Source organism: Artemia sp. Qi Xiang Cuo, chromosome 4, assembly GCF_049724085.1.
Source record: "Artemia sp. Qi Xiang Cuo chromosome 4, ASM4972408v1, whole genome shotgun sequence".
Classification (NCBI taxonomy): domain Eukaryota; kingdom Metazoa; phylum Arthropoda; class Branchiopoda; order Anostraca; family Artemiidae; genus Artemia; species Artemia sp. Qi Xiang Cuo.
In genome coordinates this window covers 91,113,330-91,128,032 of record NC_142797.1, presented here as the reverse complement: position 1 = coordinate 91,128,032, position 14,703 = coordinate 91,113,330, and positions in this window count along the sequence as shown.

Here is a 14,703-nt window from a genome sequence, read left to right as displayed (position 1 = left end):
CTCTGTGTCGTCTCTGTGTCTGTGTCGTCTCTGTGTAGTCTCTGTGTCGTCTCTGTGTCTGTGTCGTGTCTGTGTCGTCTCTGTTTCGTCTCTGTGTCTGTGTCGTCTCTGTGTCGTATCTGTTTCGACACAGAGACGACACAGAGTCGTCTCGTTGTCATCTCGGTGTCTGTGTCGTCTCTGTGTCTGTGTCGTCTCTGTGTCATCTCTGAGTCTTCGTATCTGTGTCGTCTCTTTATCGGCTCTGTGCCTTCTCTGTGTGGTCTCTGTGTCTGTGTCGTCTCTGTGTCGTCTCTGTGTCTGTGTTGTCTCTGTGTCGTCTCTGTGTCGTCTCTGTGTTGTCGTCTCTGTGTCGTCTCTGTGTCGTCTCTGTGTCGTCTCAGTGTTGTCTCTTTGTGTCGTCTCTGTGTCGACACAGAGACGTCTCTGTGTCGTCTCTGTGTCGTCTCTGTGTCGTCTCTGTGTTGTCGTCTCTGTGTCGTCTCTGTGTCATCTCTGTGCCGTCTCCGTGTCGTCTCTGTGTCGTCTCTGTGTCCTCTCTCTGTGTCGTTTCTGTGTCGACACAGAGACGACACAGAGACGACACAGAGATGACACAGAGTCGTCTCTGTGTCGTCTATGTGTCTTTGTCGTCTCTGTGTCGTCTCTGTGTCGTCTCTGTGTCGTCTCTGTTTCGTCGTCTCTGTGGCGTTTATGTGTCGTGTCGGTGTCTGGGTCGTCTCTGTGTCGTGTCTGTGTCGTCTGTGTGTCTGTGTCGTCTCTGTGGGGTCTCTTTTTAGTCTATGTGTCGTAGTCGGTGTGTCGTCTCTGTGTCGTCTCTGTGCCGTCTCTGTGTCGTCTCTGTGTCGTCTCTGTGTAGTCTCTGTGTCGTCTCTCTGTGTCAACACAGAAACGACACAGAGACGACACAGAGACGACACAGAGTCATGTCTGTGTCGTCTCTGTGTCTGTGTCGTCTCTGTGTCGTCTCTGTGTCGTCTCTGTGTCGTCGTCTCTGTGTCGTCTCTATGACATCTCTGTGCCATCTCCGTGTCGTCTCTGTGTCGTCTCTCTGTCGTCTCTCTGTGTCGTCTCTGTGTCGACACAGAGACGACACAGAGACGACACAGAGTCGTCTCTGTGTCGTCTCTGTGTCTGTGTCGTCTCTGTGTCGTCTTCTCTGTGTCGTCTCTGTGTCGTATCTGTGACGTCTCTGGGTCGTCTCTGTGTCTGTGCCGTCTCTGTGTCGTCTCTGTGTAGTCTCTGTGTCTTCTTTTTGTCTTCTTTGTGTCTGTGTCGTCTCTGTGTCGTCTCCGTGTCGTCTCTGGGTCTTTGTCGTCTCTGGGTCGGCTGTTGTGAGTCTGGTTGTTGTCTCTGTGTCGTCTCTTTGTCGTCGTCTCTGTGTCGTCTCTGTGTCGTCTCTGTGCCGTCTCTGTGTCGTCTCTCTGTGTCGTCTCTGTGTCGTCACCGTGACGACTCAGGGTCGTCTCTGTGTCGTCTCTGTGTCTGTGTCGTCTCTGTGTCGTCTCTGTGTCGTCTCTTTGTCGTCTCTGTGCCGTCTCTGTGTCGTCTCTGTGTCTGTGTCTCTGTGTCGTCTCTGTGTTTGTGTTTGACGACACAGAGCCGCCCCCGATACGACCCAGAGCCGACCCCGACCCAGCGACGACCCCGCGACGACACAGACACAGAGACGACACAGATACGGCACATATACGACACAGAGACTACACAGAGACGACGACACAGTGTCGACACAGAGACGACACAGAGACGAAACAGAGACGACACAGAGACGACAAAGACACAGACACGACACAGACACGACTCTGTGTCGTCTCGGTGTCGGCTCTGTTTTTAAACACAGACGACACAGAGAGACGACACATATACGACACAGAGACGTCACGGAGACGGCACAGAGACGACACAGAGACGACGACACAGAGACGACACTGACACAGAGACTACACAGAGACGACTATGTGTCGTCTCTGTGTCATCTCTGTGTCAGTTCTGTGTCGACACTGAGACGACAGAGAGAGACGACACAGAGACGGCACAGACATGACACAGAGACGACACAGAGACGACGACCAAGAGCCGACACAGATACGACACAGAGACGACACAGACACAGAGACGACACAGAGACGACACAGAGACGACAAAGACACAGAGACGACACAGAGACGGCACAGAGAAGACACAGAGACGAAACAGAGACGACGACACAGAGACGACACAGAGACGACACAGAGACAACACAGACACAGAGACGACACAGAGACGACAGAGAGACGACACAGACACAGAGACTACACATAGACGACTCTGTGTCGTCTCTTTGTCGTATCTTTGTCGTCTCTGTGTCGAAACCGAGATGACACAGAGAGACGACACAGAGACGACATATCGACGACACAGAGACGACACAGACACGACACAGAGACGACACAGTGACGACGACACAGAGACTACAAAGAGACGACACAGACACAGAGACGACACAGAGACTACACTATGATGACACAGTTTCTGGTCAGTGTACACAAAGAGAAGCCACACTGAGACGACACAGAGACGACAAAGATATGACACAGAGACGACACAGAGACGGCACAGAGATGACACAGAGACGACACAAAGACGACGACACAGAGACGACTGAGAGTGACTCTGTGTCGTCTCTGTGTCGACACAGAGACGACACAGAGAGACAACACAAAGACTACACAGAGACGACACAGAGACGGCACAGACATGACACAGAGACGACACAGAGACGACGACACAGAGACGACACAGAGACGACAAAGACACACACACGACACCGATACGACACAGTGTCGACACAGTGTCGTTTAAGTGTGGACACAGAGATGACACAGAGAGACGACACAGAGACGGCATAGAGATGACACAGAGACGACACAGATACGACGACACAGAGACGAACCAGAGACGACTAAGACACAGAGACGACACAGAGACGACACAGACACAGAGACGACAAAGAGACGGGACAGAGACGACACAGAGACGACACAGACACGACGACACAGATACGACACAGAGACGACACAGAGACGACACAGAGACGACACTGAGTCATCTCTGTGTCGTCTCTTTTTCGAAACAGAGACAACACACAGAGACGACACACAGAAGAAAAATAGACGGCACAGAGATGACACAGAGACGACACAGAGACGACGACACAGAGACGACACAGAGACAACACAGACACAGAGACGACACAGAGACGACACAGACGACGGCACAGAGACGACACAGAGACGACACAGAGACGAGGAAACAGAGACGACACAGCTACGACACAGAGACCACACAGACACAGAAACGACACAGAGACAACTCTGTGTCGTCTCTGTGTCGTCTCTGTGTCTTCTCTGTTTCGACACAGAGACAACACAGAGAGACGACACAGAGACGACACAGAGACGACACAGAGACGGCACAGAGACGACACAGAGACGACACAGAGACGCCGACACAGAGACGACACTAGACGACACACAGACGACACAGAGACGACACAGACAACGAGACGACACAGAGACGACACAAACACAGAGACGACACAGAGACGACTCTGTGTTGTCTTTGTGTCGTCTCCATGTCTTCTGTGTGTCTACACAGAGACAACAAAGAGAGACGCCAGAAATACGAGACTGAGATGGCAAATAGATGGAACTGATAAGAAACAGAGACGACACAGACACAAAGACGAAAAAAAGACTACACAGACACAGAGACGACACAGAGACGACTCTGTGTCGTCTCTGTGTCGACTCTTTGTCGACACACAGAGGACACAGAGAGACGACACAGAGACGACACAGAGACGACAAAGAGACGACACAGAGAAGACACAGAGACGACACAGAGACGACGACACAAAGACGACACAGAGACAACACAGAGACGACACAGAGACGACACAGAGACGACACAGACACAGAGACGACACAGAGATGACACAGACACCGAGACGACACAGAGAGACGACACAGCGACGACACAGAGACGACAGAGAGACGGCACAGAGACGACACAGAGACGACACAGAGACGACACAGAGACGACGACACAGAGACAACACAGAGACGACACAGACACAGAGACGACTCTTTGTCGTCTCTGTGTCGTCTCAGTGTCGTCTCTGTTTCGACACAGAGACGACTCAGAGAGACGACACAGAGATGACACAGAGACAACACAGACACGACACCGAGACGACGACCCCGAGACCACCCCGCGACGCCGACACAGCGACCACACCGAGACGACACAGAGATGACACCGCGACGACTCTGTGTCGTCTCAGTGTCGTCTCAGTGTCGTCTCTTTGTCAACACAGAGACGACACAGAGAGACGACACAGAGACGACACAGCGAAGACACAGAGACTGCACTGAGACGGCTCAGAGACGACACAGAGAGAAAACAGAGACGACGACACATAGACGACACAGAGACAACACAGAGACGACACAGACAAAGAAACGACACAGACACGACTCTCTGTGTCGTCTCTGTGTCGTCTCTGTGACACAGAGACGACACAGACACAAAGACGACACAAACGCGACTCTGTGTCATCTCTGGGTCGTCTTTGTGTCGACACAGAGACGATACAGAGAGACGACACAGAGACGACACAGAGACGACACAGAGACGGCACAGAGACAACACAGAGACAACACAGAGACGACGACACAGAGACGACACAGAGACGAAACAGAGACGGCACAGAGACGACACAGAGACGACACAGAGACGACGACACCGCGACGACACAGAGACACCACCGCGCCGACACCCACACAGCGCCGACACAGAGACGACTCTCTCTGTCGTCTCTGTGTCGTCTCTGTAGACACAGAGACGACACAGAGATGACACAGAGACAACTCTGTGTCGTCTCTGTGTCAACACAGAGACGACACAGAGAGACGACACAGAGACGACACAGAGACGACACAGAGACGGCTCAGAGACGACACAGAGACGACACAGAGACGACTCTGTGTCATCTCTGTGTCGTCTCTGTGTCGACACAGAGACGACATAGAGAGACGACACAGAGACGACACAGAGACGACACAGAGACGACACAGAGTGGACACAGACACAGAGACGACACAGCGACGACTCTGTGTCGTCTCTGTGTCGTCTCTGTGTGGACACACAGACGACACACATAGACGACACAGATACGACACAGAGACGGCACAGAGACGACACAGAGACGACACAGAGACGACGACGCAGAGACGACACAGAGACGACACAGAGACAACACCGAGACGACACAGACACAGAGATGACACAGAGACGACTCTTTATGTCGTCTCTGTGACACAGAGACGACACAGAGACGACACACACACACAGCCGACACACAGTCGACTCTGTTTCGTCACTGTGTCGACCCAGATCCCAAAAACAGGGTCTACACAGAGACGCCACAGAGACGGCACAGAGACGACACCTAGACGACCCAGAGACGACGACACAAAGACGACACAGAGACGTCACCGAGACGGCTCAGAAACGACACAGAGACGACACCGCCACGACTCTGTGTCAACACTGTGTCGACTCTGTGTCGCCACAGACACGACAAACAGAGCCGACCCAGAGACGACACAGAGACCACATAGATACGTCACTGAGAATACAAACATATTACACCGAGACGACAAATTGTCAACTCTGAGTAGAAAACGAGACCAAACATAGATAAGACCCAGAGCCGAACCCGAGACGACACAGAGTTGACACAGACACAGTGACGGCACAGCGACGACACTGTGTCGTCTTTGTGTCGTCTCTGTGTTGACACAGAGACGAACCACAGAGACGACACAGAGACGACACAGACACGACACAGAGACGCACAGAGTTTACACCGAGACCAAACAGAGCCTACTACTCAGCGACTACAACGCTACGCCAAAGCCACGACTCATAGAGTCCTCACTGAGCCACAGAGACGACACAGAGAAGCCCCCCACACAAAGACGACACAGAGACGACTCTGTGTCGTCTCTGTGTCGTCTCAGTTTCTACACACTGAGAAGACAGAGAGAAGACACAGAGACGACACAGAGACCACACAAGGACGGCACAGAGACGACACAGAGATGACACAGAGACGACGACACAGAGACGACACAGAGACGACACAGACACAGAGACGACTCTTTGTCGTCTCAGTGTCGTCTCAGTGTCGTCGCTGTTTCGTCACAGAGACGACGCCCGGCGAAGACAGCGAGATGGCACAAAGACAACACCGCCACGACCCACAGACGACGACACCGAGACGACACCGAGACTCCACAGACACATAGACGACACAGAGACGACACTGTGATGACACTGAGACGACACTGTTTCGTCTCGGTGTCGTCTCTGTGTCGTCTCTTTGTCAACACAGAGACGACACAGAGCGAAGACACAGAGATGACACAGAGACGACACAGAGACGCCACAGAGACGACTCAGAGACGACACAGAGACGAGACAGAGACGATCACCCAGAGACGACACCGAGACGACACAGAGCCGACACAGACCCAGAGATGACACAGAGACGACCCTCTGTGTCGTCTCTGTGTCGTCTCTGTGCCACAGCGACGACACAGACACAAAGACCACACAACCGCGACTCTGTGTCATCTCTGGGTCGTCTTTGTGTCGACACAGAGACGATACAGAGAGACGACACAGAGACGACACAGAGACGGCACAGAGACAACACAGAGACGACACAGACACAGAGACGACACAGAGACGACTCTCTCTGTCTTCTCTGGGTCGTCTCTGTGACTCAGCGACGACACCGAGACGACACAGATATGACACAGAGACAACTCTGTGTCGACTCTGTGTCAACACAGAGACAACACAGAGAGACGACACAGAGACGACATAGAGACGGCTCAGAGACGACACAGAGACTACACAGAGACGACTCTGTGTCATCACTGTGTCGACACAGAGACTACACTGAGAGACGAAAGAGAGACGACACAGAGACAACACAGAGACGACACAGAGTTGACACAGACACAGAGAAGACACAGAGACTACACAGAGACGACACAGAGACGACACAGAGACGACACCGAGACGACGACCCAGAGACGACAACTCGACGACACAGAGACACCCCCTAGCCCACACCCACCCACAGCCGACACCCCGCCGACTCTATCTGTCGTCTATTTGTCGACTCTGTGACCCCCCGTCGACCCCGCGAAGACCCCGAGCTGACACCGAGACACCGCTGGGTCGACTCTTTGTCGACACAGAGCCGACACAGAGTGTCGACACAGAGACCACACTGACACGACATAGAGATGCCTCTGAGCAGAACCAGAGACGACACAGAGACGACTCTGTGTCTCTGGGTATACAAACAGACGAAACTGAGAGACGAACCAGACCCCACCCAGAGACGACACCGATACGACACATAGTTGAACCCTAAACCGCGAAGGAACTGAGACGACTCTGTGGCGTCTTGTTTGCGGTACTGTGTTGTCACAGAGACGACACAGAGGGACGACACAGAAACGACACAGAGACGACACAGAGATGACACAGAGACGACACCGAGACGACGACGCAGAGAAGACCAAGAGACGACAAAGAGACAACACATAGACGACACAGACACATAGTGGACACATAGACGACTCTTTATGTCGTCTCTGTGACACAGAGACGACACAGAGACGACAAAAACACAAAGACGACACACCGCTGACCCCGCGCCGGCACATCGACGAAACCGACACCACAACCCGCCGCCTCCAAACCCCAGACGCCGACACTCCACCGCGCCGCAACATACCCGACAACGCTACTACCACGAGACGACTCAGTTACTAAACAGTGTCGACGAAGTGTAGACACCCCCTCCACCACCAGGGACGCCAAAGAGACGCCAAAGAGACGCCATAGAGACGGCTCAGAGACGACACTGAGACGACAAAGAGACGAATCTGTTTCAACTCTGTGTCTTCACTGTTTTTACACAGACACGAAACTGAGATACGACACAGAGACGACCCAGAGACGACACAGAGTTGACACAGACACACAAACGGCACAGAGACTACTCTTTTTCTTCACTGTGTCGTCTCTTTGTAGACACAGATACGACACAGAGAGACTACACAGAGACGACACAGAGACGACAAAGAGACAGACAGAGATAACACAGAGACGACACAGAGACGACGACGCAGAGACGACACAGAGATGACACAGACACGACACTATATGTCGTATCTGTGACACAGAGACGACACACAGACGAGACAGACACACGCACGACACAGATACGACTCTGTGTCGTCTCTGTGTCGTCTCTGTGTCGACAAAGATAGTAGACAGAGAGACGACACAGAGACGACACAGAGACGGCACAGAGAAGACAGAGACTAGACACAGAGACGACGACAAAGAGACGACACAGACACGACACAGACACAGAGACGACACAGAGCCGAAACAGAGCCCCAGACGACACAGATCAGACACACCGACGGCTCATACACGCCCCCGTGAATCAAAATATAATATTACTCTGATATGACAAATAGTCGAACCATACAAGAACACTAGACGACACAGAGACGACACAGAGACGACACAGACACTGATACGACACCGAGACGACTCTGTGTCGTCTCTGTGTCGTCTCTGTGTCGACACAGAGACGACACAGACAAAGAGACGACACAGAGACTACACAGAGAGGACACAGAGACGTCAAAGAGACGAAACATAGACGACCCCTAGACGAAGACACCTATACCACCCAGAGACGACTCAGAGACGACACAGAAACGACACAGACACAGAGACGACACAGAGACGACACAGAGATGGCACAAGACGACGACACAGAGACGACACAGAGACGACACAGACACTGAGACGACACAGAGACGTCTCTCTGTGTCGTCTCTGTGTCGTCTCTTTGTCAACACAGAGATGACACAGAGAGAAGACACAGAGAAGACACACCGACGACAAAGTTTAGTCACAGCCCAGTCTCATATCATAAAACGAGAATACTCAGCGTCGACGAAAACCAGACGACACCTAGACGCAAAAAAGACTAAACCGACACTGTAACGAGACGACACACACAACGAGACGACACCAAGAAGACTCTGTGACATCTCTGTGTCGTCGCTGTGTCGTCTCTGTGTAGACACCGAGCCCCCCCACAGAGACAACCCCCATACGCCACCGAGAAGACAACCAGACGACACCGAGACGGCACATAGCTGACACAGTGACGACACAGAGACGACGACACAGAGACGACACAGAGACGACACAGACACAGAGACGACACAGAGATGACACTCTGTGTCGTCTCTGTGACACAGAGACGACACGGAGACGACACAGAGACGGCACAGAGATGACACAGAGACGACACAGAGACGACGACACAGAGACGACACAGACGCGACACAGACACAGAGACGACACAGAGACGATTCTGTATCGTCTCTGTGTCGTCTCTGTGTCGACACAGAGACGACACAGAGACGACACAGAGACGGCACAGACACGACAAAGAGACTACACAGAGACGACGACACAAAGACGACACAGAGACGACACAGAGACGACGACACAGAGTCGTCACAGAGACGACATAGAGACCAAACAACGCCGCCCCATCGATGCCACTGAGACAAACCCTCACCGACACCCCGACGACAACACCGACACGCCCCAGACACGACACAGCCACCGACACGACTCTGGTTCGTCTCGTTGTAGTGTAATTGTTGTCTCTGTTTCGACATAGAGATGACTCAGAGAGACGACACAGAGACGACACAGAGACGACACAGACACAGAGACGACACAGAGACGACACAGAGATGACACAGAGACGACTCTGTGTCGTCTCTGCTTCGTCTCTGTGTCGTCTCTGTGTCGTCTCTATCTCAACACAGAGACGACACAGAGAGAAGACACAGAGACGACACCGAGACGGCACAGAGACGACACAGAGACGGCTCAGAGACGACACAGAGATGACACATAGACGACGACACAGAGACGACAAAGAGACTACACAGACACAGAAACGACACAGAGACGAAACAGAGACGGCATAGAGCCACAGAGACGACACAGAGACGAAGACACAGAGACGACACAGAGACGAAACAGAGACGACACAGACACAGAGACGACACTCTGTGTCGTCTCAGTGTCAATTCTGTCTCACAGAGACGACACAGCGACGACACAGAGAGACGACACAGAGACGACACAGAGACGACACAGAGACGACACAGAGACGACACAGAGACGACACAGAGACGACACAGAGACGGCACAGAGACGACCCAGAGACGACAAAGAGACGACGACACAGAGACGACATAGAAACGACACAGAGACGACACAGACACAGAGACGACTCTCTGTGTCGTCTCTGTGTCGTCTCTGAGACACAGAGACGACACAGAGACGACACAGAGACGACACAGACACAGAGACGACTCTGTGTCGTCTCTGTCTCGTCTCTGTGTCGTCTCTGTGTCGACACAAAGACGACACAGAGAGAAGGCAAAGAGACGAAACAGAGACGACACAGAGACGACGACACAGTGAAGAAACATAGACAACACAGAGACGTCACATACACGACACAGACACAGAGACGACACAGACACAGAGACGACACAGAGACGACTTTGTGTCGTCTCTTTGTCGTCTCTGTGTCGTCTCTGTGTCAACACAGAGACGACACAGAGAGATGACACAGGGACGACACAGAGACGACAAAGAGACGGCACAGAGACGACACAGAGACAACGACACAGAGACGACACAGAGACGACACAGATACGACACATACACAGATACGACACAGAGACGACTCTCTTTGTCGTCTCTGTGTCACAGAGACTACACAGAGACGAAACAGAGAGACGACACAGAGACGACACAGAGACGACTCTCTGTCGTTTCTGTGTCGTCTCTGTGTCAACACAGAGACGGCGCAGAGACGACACCGAGACGGCACAGAAACGACACCGAGACGACAAAGAGACGACTCTGTGTCATCACTGTGTCGTCTCTGTGTCGACACCGACACGACCCAGTGAGACGACACAGACACGCCACAGAGACTACAAAGAGACGGCACAGAAACGACACAGAGACGACACAGAGACGACTCTGTGTCATCACTGTGTCGACACTGTGTTGACACAGAGACAACACTGAGAGACGACACAGAGACGACACAGAGACGACACAGAGTTGACACAGACACAGAAACCGCACAGAGACGACTCTGTGTCGTCTCTGTGTCGTCTCTGTGTCGACACAGAGACAAAACAGAGAGACGACCCAGAGACGACACAGAGACGGCACAGAGATGACACAGAGACGACACAGAGACGACGACACAGACACGACACAGCGACAACACCGACACGACACATACACCGATATGAAACAGTGACGACTCTTAATGTCGTCTATGTGACCCAGAGACGACACAGAGACGACCCAAACACAAAGACGACACAGAGACGACACTGTGTCGTCTCTGTGTCGTCTCTGTGTCGACACAGAGACAACACAGAGAGACGACACAGACACAGAGACGACACAGAGACGACTCTGTGTCATCTCTGTGTCGTCTCTGTGTCGTCTCTATGTCGACACAGAGACGACACAGAGAGAAGACACAGAGACGACACAGAGACGACTCTGTGTCGTCTCTGTGTCGTCTCCATGTTGACACAGAGACGACAAAGAGAGACGACACAGAGACGAAACAGAGACGACACAGAGGCGGCACAGAGATGACACAGAGACGACACAGAGACGACAACAAAGAGACGACACAGAGAGACGACACAGAGACGACACAGAAACGACACAGAGACGACACAGAGACGACATAGAGACGACGACACAGAGACGACACAGACACGAGATAGAGACGACACAGAGACGACACAGAGACGACGACACAGAGACGACACAGAGACGACACAGACACGACACCGACACCGAGACGACACAGAGACGCCTCTCTGTGGCGTCTCGGTGTCGTCTCTGAGACACAGAGACGACACAGAGACGACACAGACACAGAGACGACACAGAGACGACTCTGTGTCGTCTCTGTCTCGTCTCTGTGTCGTCACTGTGTCTACACCAAGACGACACAGACAGACGACACAACGACGACACAGAGACGACACAGAGATGCCCCAGAGACCACACCCAGATGACACAGAGACGACGACACATACCTGTCACATAGATGACACAGAGACGACACATAGACAAAACCGACAAAGAGACGAGACAGAGACGACACACACACAGAGACGACACAGAGACGACTCTGTGTCGTCTCTGTTTTGTCTCTGTGTCGTCTCTGTGTCGACACAGAGACGACACAGAGACTACACCTAGAACAAAATGAGACGGCACAGATACTCCAAATATACTAACAATAGACTACTAACAAGAGTCGACAATGAGACTACACATAGTCGACACAGAGACGAAAAAGACAGATAGATTACAAAGAGATGAAACAGAGACGACTCTGTGTCGTCTCTTTGTCGTCGCTGTGTCGTCTCTGTGTCAACACAGAGACGACACAGAGAGATGACACAGGGACGACACAGAGACGACAAAGAGACGGCACAGAGACGACACAGAGACGACGACACAGAGACGACACAGACACGACACCGAGACGACACAGACACAGAGACGACACAGTGACGACTCTCTGTGTCGTCTCTTTGACATAGAGACGACACAGAGACGACACAGACACAGAGACGACACAGAGACGACTCTCTGTCGTTTCTGTGTCGTCTCTGTGTCAACACAGAGACGACACAGAGACGCCACAGAGACGACACAGAAACGACACAGAGACGACACAGAGACGACTCTGTGTCTTCACTGTGTCGTCTCTGTGTCGACACTGAGACGACACAGAGAGACGACACAGAGACGACACAGAGACGACATAGAGACGGCTCAGAGACGACATAGAGACGGCTCAGAGACGACACAGAGACGACTCTGTGTAATCTCTGTGTCGTCTCTGTTTCGACACAGAGACGACACTGAGAGACGACACAGAGACGACACAGAGACGACACAGAGTTGACACAGACACAGAAACGGCACAGAGACGACTCTGTGTCGTCTCTGTGTTGACACAGAGACGAAACAGAGAGACGACACAGAGACGACACAGAGACGACACAGAGACGGCACAGAGACGACACAGATACGACACAGAGCCGACGACGCATAGATGACCAGGAGATTACACCGAGAAAACACACTGACAACAAAGACACAGAGACGACACAGAGACGACTCTTTATGTCGTCTCTGTGACACAGAGACGACACAAACACAGAGACGACACAGAGACGACTCTGTGTCGTCTCTGTGTCGTCTCTGTGTTGACACAGAGACTACACAGAGAGACGACAGAGAGACGAAACAGAGACGACACAGAGACGGCACAGAGACGACACAGAGACGAAACAGAGACGACGACACAAAGACGACACCGAGACGACACAGACCCCGATTCGACAAAGAGAGGACAGAGAGACGACACACACACACAGACTACACCGAGACGACACAGAGACGGCACCGAGACTATAACGAGTCGACACATACACGACGACAACGAGACGACACCGCGACAACACAGAGACGACACAGAGACGACACAGAGACTACACAGACAAAGAGACGAAACAAAGACGACTCTGTGTCTTCTCTGTGTGGTCTCTGTGTCGACACAGAGACGACACAGAGAGACGACACAGAGACGACACAGAGACGACACAGAGACGACACAGAGACGGCACAGAGACGACACAGAGACGACAACACAGAGACGACACAGAGACGACACAGAAACGACACAGACACAGAGACGACACAGACACGACACCGCTACGCCACAGAGACGGCACCGAGACGACAAAACACCGACTACACCGAGTCGAAACAGAGATGACAAAGACACTGAGACTACACAGAGACGTCTCTTTGTGTCGTCTCTGTGTCGTCTCTGTGTCAACACAGAGATGACACAGAGAGAAGACACAGATACGCCACAGAGACGACACAGAGACGGCTCAGAGACGACACACAGACGACACAGACACGACGACACAGAGACGACACAGAGACAACACAGAGACGACTGAGACACGAAACAGAGACGACACAGACACAGAGACGACACAAAGAAGACTCTGTGTCATCTCTGTGTCGTCTCTGTGTCGTTTCTGTGTCGACACAGAGACGACACAGAGACGACACAGAGACGACACAGAGACGACACAGAGTTGACACAGACACAGAGACGACACAGAGACGACTCTGTGTCGTCTCTGTGTCGTCTCCGTGTTGACACAGAGACGACACAGAGAGACGACACAGAGACGACACAGAGACGACACAGAGACGGCACAGAGATGACACAGAGACGACACCGACACGACACATAAACAGATAGGACCGAACGACGATTCTCTGTGTCGTCTCATTGACACAGAGACGACACAGAGACGACACAGAGACGACACAGAGACGACACATAGACGACACACAGACGACTACACAGAGACGACA